This window comes from Gekko japonicus, unplaced genomic scaffold, assembly GCF_001447785.1.
Source record: "Gekko japonicus isolate JY-2015 unplaced genomic scaffold, Gekko_japonicus_V1.1 scaffold2142, whole genome shotgun sequence".
Classification (NCBI taxonomy): Eukaryota; Metazoa; Chordata; class Lepidosauria; order Squamata; family Gekkonidae; genus Gekko; species Gekko japonicus.
This window is the reverse complement of record NW_015167117.1, coordinates 48,500-57,068: the sequence shown is the minus strand read 5'-3', so window position 1 is coordinate 57,068 and position 8,569 is coordinate 48,500.

Below are 8,569 nucleotides of genomic sequence, written 5' to 3'. Positions count from 1 at the left end.
GGCCGGAAGCGGGGCTGCCGGAAGCAGGGGGCGGGGCTTTGTCATGTGCCCCGCCCCCCGGTACCTCACCCGGGGGAACTGCATTCCCCCCCGCGTTCCCCCCCGAAATGACCTCTGATCCCAAGACCTGTGTTATTTCAAGCAGCTTGGAGCAGCTTTGTGTGTGATTTTTTCTTAAACGACAATGTGTTACCCTTCTGTTAGGAACAGAGTCCTTTAGGGGGACGGGAGATACAAGGGTCTGGGCTGGATCCAGCCAGCTCTTCCTCTGGTGGAGCCCCTCTGAGTGCTTCAAAGGCTATGCTGGGTATCATGGGATCCATGTGGGATGGAGGCTGTAGTAAGGAGGAAAATTAGGCAAGCTTGCATGGAAAAGCTGGCTGGATCCAACCCTATGTGGCTCCACACGACGCATGACTGAGGGGGTCTGGTTTTATACTCAGCAAATGAAGGAATGACTAATTCATTCCAAAGATGTGTCTGCAGCTGATGGTATTATCATCCTCCTAGATGGGCATACTTTCATTCCAGAATGTTTGGACGTACTCACATACTTAGAATGAGTCTAGTCAGGGCCGTCTGTGTGTCCTATTGTTCTAGTAATTGTTCGGTTATTGACTTTTTGCACACTTTATTTAGCACTGAATAATAATTTCCAAGTGCAAGCTCTTGCAAAGATCGTAATGACCTTCTGCAGTCCTGGGCTTGAGAGGACTTCATCCGTTTGCACTGGAAAGGCGTGCTGGGAAAGGTTAGTCTGTGCAACGGCTTTACGGAAACAGGAAATGCTATTAGGGGCAATGTCTTGTCCCAGATTACCATGCGGCTTTGTTTGGCTAGAGCTCCCAGGTTGCCCGCTTTAGTGGCCAACCTCCTGCCTTCGGCATTGGGAGCAGAAGCAAAAAAGGGTAGGGTGGAACAGCATTGTGTGAGATGCTACAATGTCCAAAAATCTGGAAGTGACATCACCATGTCCGCACGGTGCTCTAGGGATTTCCCGGATTACTATAGTTTTTAACCATCTCTATGGTGATGTTAGGAGCTGCGGTGGCTCAAGTGGTTAAGATGCTGAACTGCAGGCTGTGGAAGGTTGGTAGTTCAGCAGTCCGAGACCCGAGTGTGCCGCATGATGGAGTGACGTCCCATCTCTAGTTCCAGCTCCTGCCAACCCAGAAGTTCGAAAGCAAGAAATTGCAAATAGATAAATAGGTACCACTTCGGTGGGAAGGTAACAGCGTTCCATGCACCTTGGCATCTAGTCATGCCGGCCACATGACCACGGAAATGTCTTCGGACAGCGCTGGCTCTTCGGCTTTGAAACGGAGATGAGCACCGCAACCCTAGAGTCAGATTCGACTGGCTTTCGAGCAAGGGAACCTTTACCTTTACCTATGGTGATGTTGCTTCTAGGTTTCAAATGGAAATGACGTCGCGGTGTCATGCCACAGCTTTCATGCCAGTTTCCACCTCCTCAGGCTCCTGCCATTTGCCAGCAACTCTATGTTTAGCTGAATTTGGAGAAGGAAGAACTTCAGAATCACTAAAGCCAGTCAGTGATTAAGTTTGTAATGGACAGTAAGGGACCCATTCTCATTGAAACCTATTTAAATCACTGGAGATGTGCATTTATTTTGAGATATTGTATGCGAAAGTTCACTATTACACTATTTAATGGGCCCAGAGAGGATGACAACAACAGTTAAAATAGATTAAACAGATTTTAATTGAACTATAAACGAAACAAGATTGCACAGCGGTTTAATATTTTGTTCTCCAAGGCCAAACTTGTCTGTTATTCCGGTTACCTTTTTTTTTTTAACCATAATATTTTATTAGTTCCGGTTACCTTTTGACTTCCTACTTTAGCATTCCAGTCCCCTATGATGAGGAGGACATCATTTTTTGGTGTTAGTTCTATGAGGTGTTGTAGGTCTTCATAGAACCGGTCCACTTCAGCTTCTTAGACTGTGTGAAAGAGCCGCATGTGGCTCCTGAGCTGCAGTTTGGCCACCCCTGGAGTACACAAGACTGACCTTGATGGACCAAGGGTCTAATTCAGTAGAAGGCAGTTTCATATATGTTCAGGTAACCTTGGGGAAGTCTCGTACCCTTTCAGCCCAAACTACCTCGCAGGGTTGTTGTGAGGATAAAATAGAGGAGAGGAGAATGAGATAAGCAGCTTCTGATCCTCATTGGGGGTAAAAGGCTGGGTATAAAGGAAGGAAATAACTGAATAAATGAGTGGGGCATGTAGTTCCGTAGGAGGAGAGGCTGGTGTCCATATCTAGAGACGGGGCTATCACTGAATAGGGGGCTTTAAGGTACAGGGCAGGCTTGGGAAACAGACTGCGAGAAAGAACATTGAAATTCTGGGGCAGGGGTCCCCTACACGGTGCCAACACCTTTTCTGGCACCTGCCAAGTGTTTTTAAGAAGTGGGCGGGGCCAGGTAGGGCTTTTGCCCAGCAAGGCTTCTGATTGGCGGCTGGAGATCTGATTGGCTGTGCAGATTTTATTGGCTGTGCAGATTTTTTAAGACATTGCCTCGGCGGCAGCTGCCAGCACAACACAAGGATCTGCACAGTGTGACGGAAGCTAAGCTGTGGCAACCATTTTGAGGCTGGCTCCGCCTTCTGCAGCAGCCATTTTTGTGGCAGCCATTTTGCTGCTGCACCCACCATGGCTCTGTCAGAATTCCAAAGGCGCCCGTAGGCTCAAAAAGGTTGGGGATGTCGAGGGCTCCTGTGCTAGAGTGACTCGGGTCCTTAGGTTTCCACTCTGATTGAGAGAATCTGCCTACAGAGCACAGCTGGCTTGGCTCCTAGAAGAAAAAAAGGTGTCACCACAAGATGGGCTGGACCAAACAGGATGGGTGGTACATGCTGTAAATGTGGTGGGCATGCAAGCAGGCCCATGGCCAGGTGGGGCTTTGGGGGGCTCTACCCCCATTCTTAAAGGCTCAGTCCCACGAGAATTTCTCCTGTAAATGTTTCCCCCCCCCCAATCATTTAAAAACATTTTTAAAAGGCATGTGCTCCTTTAAGCAGAGCGGGGTGCTGTAATTGACTGATTCCCGCACTGAGCAAGGGGGTTGGAGTAGGTGACCTCTAGGGCACTTCTAGCTCCGTGTTAAGAAACTGGCCTCCTTTAAGAGAGTTTTTCTGCCTAAGTGTTAGCTTCCTTGACTGTGGAAGTCCCGCATCTGCCGGCTTGTTATCAGAATTGTTGTGGAGGCTGGCAGAAGTGATTAACTTGCAGCGGCTGAGAACTGTCATCTGAAGTGGTTGACAGCTTGCAGTTCAGAGTTCTGTCCTGGTCACAGCTTTCTATTAGATAAATGTCTTTTCTTTCTGCACTGAGAACTTCAACCCCACCTAGGGGAAAATTGCCCCACAAGCCACAAAATCCTGGCTAGGGGCCTGCATTCAAGGGAACTCTAATGGCCTATTGACACTCACCTATACTACCTGCTTGGAAACCAATAAGGGCCTGGGAGTTCTCTGGATGGACCTTGCTAGTATCTTAAAACCAGAAGCAGCACCTGAGCAGGACCCCCAGTCTGCATTTGGGGGGGGGGGTTCCTCTTCCACCTGCATGGCTTGCCAGTTGAAATAAAACACCCTGTGTGATATTATTAACTTGGGAAGGCAGAAAGAATATCTGGTTACTTGGAGTAACTTCGCTCCTTTCAGACACGTTGTCAGAGATGACTGTAGCAATGCTCTGTCTGGCAGTTCCTGTCTGACTCAGGAGTGCCCTGCACAGAAGCACCCGGGCGCCTAGCAGTGTTCCCTCTAAGCTGAGTTGGTGTGAGCTAGCTCACAGTTTTTTAGCCTCCGGCTCACACCCTTTTGTCTTAGCTCAGGAAGGATGGCTCCAGAGCAAACTGATTTATGCAATAGCCAAATTGCTCGCTCACAACTTTAATGCCGGTAGCTCACAAAGCAGAATTTTTGCTCACAAGACTCCACAGCTTAGAGGGAACATTGGCGCCTAGTGCCTTTCCCTCCTCCAGTGTGTGCATCCTTCAGGGCCTGCAGCACCTGATCCAAAAAGCCAATGCAGGTACGAAAGGCTGTTTCCATCGGTGAACTGCTCTGATTGGATTAGGGCACCCGCCCACCACGCATCTGCCTTCCAGCTTCATTTTCTTTCGGCCGCCTGGGGAGAAATCACAGCCAGAATGCTGCTTCTAGCCTAAGCCATGCTGTCTTGTTCTGCAAAGGGGTCATCTGTTCAGGATTTGGCATAATGTAGGATAATGGGTACTGACGGACAATTAGTCCTTCCAAGCATCTGGAACAAAAGGCCCGCTAAAGGCACGAGTAGAAACCAGGAAGGATATATGTACTTCATTTATACTCCACCAGTCTCCCCGACGAGTCTTCCATCGCTCTCCTCGCCTCCATTTTATCCTCACAACAACCCTGTGAGGTGGGCGAGGCTGAGAGTGAGTGACTGGCTTAAGGTAACCCGTAGGGTTGCCAGCCTGCAGGTGGGGCCTGGGGATCTCCTGCTTTTACAGCTTATCTTTTTGGAGTCTTTTTACGTCGTATTATTTCCCCACCATTTGTACACTTTTGACCATCTTTTTTGAAATAAAGTTTCATCTTTTCCCTGTTATTAACATTGTCAATTTATCAATTTCTGCAATTTCTAGCAGTTTCCAAGCTATTTCTTGTCTAGAAGGCAACTTTTCGTTTTTCCAGTATCGAGCAAGTAATATCCTTGATGAAGTTAGGATATAAGTTAACAGATATCTATCTTTTAGCTCATAACAATCTGGAATAATATTTAATAGATATATTTCTGGCAGTAAACTAAGATCAACATTTAAGATTTCTAATATAATTTTTTTCATCATTCTCCACAATTTTTGTATTTTATCACATTTCCACCACATATGAAAAAATGAACCCATGTTATTTTTACACTTCCAACAGTTTTTAGACATCATTTTTGTACATTTAGCAATCCTATCTGGAGTCCAGTACCACCTGTGAAACATCTTATATAAATTTTCTTTGAGTGATGTTGATTTAAGGAATCTCATTTGTTTCCATATTTTAGCCCACTTGTCAATATCTGTACTATAACCCATATCTATTGGGTATTATAAATAAGAAACGGGAGACTGACCAGTTATGAAGGTGCACAGAGAGTTTATATAGTTATAAAGGTGAATATATACAGAGATATTTACAGGCTATTGAACAGCATGTCGTGCCTTATTCTATGAGAACTGAGTCCCTTCCAGCTTACTAAGCTGATAGCTATTATGCTAAACCCCAGCCAATCTCTAACAAGATGATGTAATCATTTACTCTAACAAGCCCTGAAAGAGCAACACCTGCTAGAAAACACCTGGCTGTAATTACATGATTACTAGCATGACAGCTAGGTCTGACAAACAGATCAAACTGATCTATAGTAACTGCTTGCTACCTCTATCACTCTGACATATATCTCAATACTATCCTGCATCCACTTTACTATACAAGGTTTCATAACCTCGTCCTGCATATGGTTCTCCAACAGTAATCTGTATATCTTTTGAATCAGCTTATCGCTGGTTGATAACCATATTTTGTCTAATAGTCAGAAGTGACTTGACAGCGCTTAACACCCATGCACACGCACAGAGGCACACGCACACACAAAGGGACAGGATGTTTTTCTCCAGACTAGCTGCCGTCCTATCCACACCTAATACAGTGTGACAAAGAAGTGGGGGGGGGAGGGCCAGCGTGCTACCTCTATCACTCTGACATATATCTCAATACTATCCTGCATCCACTTTACTATACAAGGTTTCATAACCTCGTCCTGCATATGGTTCTCCAACAGTAATCTGTATATCTTTTGAATCAGCTTATCGCTGGTTGATAACCATATTTTGTCTAATAGTCAGAAGTGACTTGACAGCGCTTAACACCCATGCACATGCACAGAGGCACACACAAAGGGACAGGATGTTTTTCTCCAGACCAGCTGCAGTCCTATCCAGCTCTTGACAAAGTACTTTTACAAACAGACAGCAAGTCCAAGTTGGAAGGGACCTCCAGGGTCATCCAGTCCAACCCCCTGCACAATGCAGGAAATTTACAAATACTTCCCCTTCCCCACCCCCAGTGACCGCTGTCCCACACCCAGAAGATGACAAAAAAAGTCTCCAGGATTGCTTCCTGACTCCAACGTGGCGATCAGCATTTCCCTGGGCATGTAAAAAAGGGCCACAAGCACTAAGCACTGAGGCAACCCTTCCTGCCCTCCCTCTCCTAATCTGCCTAAGTGCATAGAATCTGCAAAGCTGTCAGATGGCCATCTAGCCTCTGTGTAAAAACCTCCAAAGAAGGAGGGCCTACCATGACTTGCCCGGATTCCTGGGCCCTAAGGTTGCCAGCTCTAGGTTGGGAACTTCCTGAAGATTGATGGGTAGAGCCTGGGGCGGGACTTCAGTCGGGTATAACGACATGGAGTCCACCCTCCAAAGCAGCCATTCTCTCCAGGGGAACTGATCTCTGCAGTCTGAAGATCAGTCGTCATTCTAGGAGAGCCCCAGGACACGAGGCTGGAGGTTGGCAACCCTACCTGGGTCCCCAGGCTGACCACGACCCCCAAAATGTTGTTGCCCTGTTCAAGAGTTTCCAGCTTCAAGTTGGGAAAACCCTGGAGATTTGGGGTGGTGCCGATGGAGGCTGGAGTTCGGGGCTGGGAGGGAAGGGAGCCAGTTTGGTGTAGTGGTTAGGAGTGGTGGACTCTAATCTGGGAGAACCGGGTTTGATTCCCTGCTCCTCCACATGCAGCTGCTGGCGTGACCTTGGGTCAGTCACAAGTTGTCTCACAGCAGTTCTTTTCAGGGCAGTTCTCGAGAGAGCTCTCTCAGCCCCACCTACCTCCCAGGGTGTCTGTTGTGGGGAGGGGAAGGGAAAGGAGTTTGTAAGCCGCTCTGAGACTCCTTTGGATAGTGAAGGGCGGGGTATAAATCCAATCTCTTCTTCTTCTTCTTCTTCTTCTTCTTCTTGATTCCCCACTCCTCCACTTGCACCTGGCTGGATGACCTTGGGCAAGCCATAGTTCTGACAAGAGCTGTCCTTGAAAAAGAGCAGCTTCTGTCAGAGCTCTCTCAGCCCTGCCTACCTCACAGGGTGTCTGTTGTGGGGAGGGGAAGGGAAAGGAGTTTGTAAGCCGCTCTGAGACTCCTTTGGATAGTGAAGGGTGGGGTATAAATCCAATCTCCTCCTCCTCCTTCTTCTCAGTGGGGCTGTGATGCCAGGGAGGAGTCCGCCCTCTGAAGCTGTCCTTCTCCACCAGGGGAACTGATCTCTGTCACCTGGAGATAAGCTGTAATTCCAGGAGAGCTCCAGCTCCCAGCTGGAGGTTGGTGGACCTTAATTCTGCCCCTACCTTTGTGGCCTCGTGCACATCGGAGCACCACAGATCGGACATTTTTTGCAGGCTCTGTGTAAAATTGCATAACATTCTGATGAACCGTGGTAAGGCCGACATCTCAGGTGCAGAGGACCGAGGACACATTCAATCAACCCGAGGAATGCTCTTCAGTCTCCTCGGGTTCTCAAAGTAATGATAGATGACAAGCCAGTCCGGAGAGCGGCCCAGTGCCGAGGTCTGCAGAACAGATGACAGTTGCACTGGGAAATGCGCCCAGTTACGGACCGCTGATTGACGGCCGGGGTCAGAATGTGGATTGCATTTGTAGGGCTCTGTCAAATCATAGGGAGCTGCTGACAGCTGGCTCCGCAGTTCACTTCCTTCACACACTGTTGCGATTTATGCTGCCGTTGTGGAGGTGCTAATTAAACTCTGCTTTGCAGACAATTCCTTCAAAATCGCCCCGCAAATCTGTCCGTCTCTGTCTGTCCCTATGACTTTGAAAGTGTCCTGATTTTCTGGATTCCGTGCCTGGAGTATTAGTCCCCCTTCCTTCCCCAAAATGTTAATTCTCCATTACAAAAGTAGATAGAAATTCCATTAATGGGGCATAGCCACAAAAAATGCTCGACTGCCTTTCTTCGCATACGGTTCTAGTTTGGCATTTGCGGGGTGGGGTGGGGGGGTTCCGTCAGGGAACTTTCCAAAATGGGATCCTTCTCCACCTGCTGTCTACAGTGCGCAGTCCGTTCTATAACCTTAGGCTTGACCGTCTTTTGCTTTCACGGATGCGAGCAAGGCCTCTCCAAAAGCCCTGCTCCAGGTGCACCCTCTCTCAGAGGTTCATTGGGTACCTACTGAAAGCAGCACCTTCCTAGTCAAGGTACGTCAGCTTTGGAAGAGGAAGGTCATATCTGCATTTGCCTGCCAGTTCGGATTTTCTCAGTGTTCGACTTGAGGCAATTTAAGTCCACGGCAAAACAGCATCCAAATAACCCGGGAAAACAGCAGGCTGAAAACGGGCTGACCACTGAAGGGAGGGAGTATAATGCAGAGGGGGGGGGATGGAATACAAAGAAGGTTGAATTCGATTTTAGAGCAGTATTGGGAGGGGGGGACGACCCTGGACTAAAAAGAAGGTTGAATTTGATTTTAGTGCAGAATTGCTTGGAAGACAC